At 37.5% G+C, this 1,951-nt stretch overlaps 1 protein-coding gene across 1 annotated transcript in view; it reads left to right on the top strand.

The window, feature by feature from the left end:
- LOC107685222 (ADAMTS-like protein 3) overlaps positions 1 to 1,951 on the top strand; it is a 244,976-nt gene that overhangs the window by 191,663 nt on the left and 51,362 nt on the right. The gene's annotated exons all lie outside the window — the stretch shown is intronic.

Below are 1,951 nucleotides of genomic sequence, written 5' to 3'. Positions count from 1 at the left end.
TGTGTGTGTGTGTGTGTGTGTGTGTGAGGGGAACAGGGTCACATCACAGGAGAGTGAACTGTCTGTCAGAAATCATAGCACGTCAGCTGTCTTAACCGCGGCTTGTGTACTGCATCATCACTGTGTCTGTCACGCGACTCTGTTGCCCTTTCGGGCTTGAACTGATGGTAAAACTAACAACATTATTAACTGTCTTGATATTTACTTTGAAAGCTGAAGCTCCCAATTATGGTAAGGGGCGTTACATTTCCGACGCGTGCTTGTGGTGTTCGGCCAATCACAATGCACTGGGTCAGCTGGCCAATCAGAGCAGACTGCGCTTGTCAAAGGAGGGGGCTTTGTTGAAAACGACGTGTTTGAGAGAGGCGGGGTGTAGAGGACCTACAATAATGTACAGTATTTGAAAAATAATGTGTTTTTTGAACATTAAAGCATGTCAACATATTCTGTTATACCAAATACACAAAATAATGATCTTTAAAATAGCATCATATGACCCCTTTAAGTATTTATGTAGCTTCTGAAGTCTAGTACTAAATGAAAAAAATATGATTGTTAAACAAAATGAGAAGAATTTACACATCATCATCCTGTTCAAATGTTTACACCCCCCGGCTCTTAATGCATTGTGTTGCCTTCTTGAGCATAAGTAAATGTTTTCACTATTTGTAATAGTTGTGTATGAGTCCCTCAGTTGTTCTCAGTGTGAAAATATGGATCTCAAAATCATACAGTCACTTTTGGAAACTCTTTGAAAGAGCAACCTCTGTTCAATAACATTTTTTTCATCCGGGTCTCTCTGTGTGACCGTGTCTTTTCTCACTTAAATATGTTACATCTTTTTGGCAAGACACGTCATGCCAAGTCATGCCAAGTCATGCCAAACATAGTCCCATCTGCTCATGAATCAAACTTCCTTTTTCGAGACAGAAGACTTGTGAGTTCAGGCGCATAACAGGAAGTGTTTGTCATCTAGATGTCTAACGCTTTTCCTCCTCACACGTGTTTTACATTTACAAGCTTTGCTTAAATCCTCCAAATTTTCATTGAAGGAATACTTCACCCAAAAATGAAAATTCTGTCATAACTGAATCGCCATAATGTCGTTCCAAACCCAAAGAGCAAATTGAAGATGCCTTATAATTCTTCTTTGTGTTCCACTGAACAAATGCACAGGTTTGAAATGAAATGAGAGTAAGTAGTATTTTCATTTTTGAGTGAAGTACACTATGCCTTTCAAAAGTTTGGGGTAAGACTTTTTATATGAAAAATTAATGCTTTTATTCAGCAGGAATGCATTAAATGAATCAAAAGTGGCAGTAAAGACATGGTTTCTGCTAAAATATTAAGCAGCTCAGTTGTATTCAACGTTAATAATACTAATAAATGCTTCTTGAGCAGCAGATCAGCATATTAGAATGATTTCACTGAAGTCTGGAGTAATGATGCTGCTGAAAATTCAAGCTTTGCATCACAGGAATAAATTAAATTTTAAAATATATTCAAATAGAAAACAGTTATTTGAAATTGTAATAATATTTCAGAATATTACTGTTTTTACTGTATTTTTGATTAAATAATTGTAACCTTGGTGAGCATAAGAGACTTTTCAAAAACATTAAAAAATCTCTCCAACCCCAAACTTTTGAACAGTATTGTATTCCTTTAAATGTAATATCAGTTACGCAACAATGCCAAAATTCTAGTAACCCTAATCAGAAACATCTGTGCGCTTTTTTTTCACCAATAATTATCTTCGAATCAATCAATTCCACACTTAACTTGAGCCTGACATGCTTGTAAAAACTCAGTGGGTTGAAATGACAGAGGCTCCATTGCCTGCTAATTCATCTCGACCTTCCCGCACGCCAAATCTGAGGACGTCTGCCATCAGAGAAACCCAGAAACCCCGACTGAAGAGCCAAACCCTGAGCCCTAGGCATGTCCTGCC

The sequence above is a fragment of the Sinocyclocheilus anshuiensis genome, unplaced genomic scaffold (genome assembly GCF_001515605.1).
Source record: "Sinocyclocheilus anshuiensis isolate Anshui unplaced genomic scaffold, SAMN03320099.WGS_v1.1 scaffold333, whole genome shotgun sequence".
In the NCBI taxonomy this organism is placed as follows: domain Eukaryota; kingdom Metazoa; phylum Chordata; class Actinopteri; order Cypriniformes; family Cyprinidae; genus Sinocyclocheilus; species Sinocyclocheilus anshuiensis.
The sequence above is the reverse complement of the archived record's forward strand: the minus strand, read 5'-3'. Positions and strand labels throughout refer to the sequence as shown.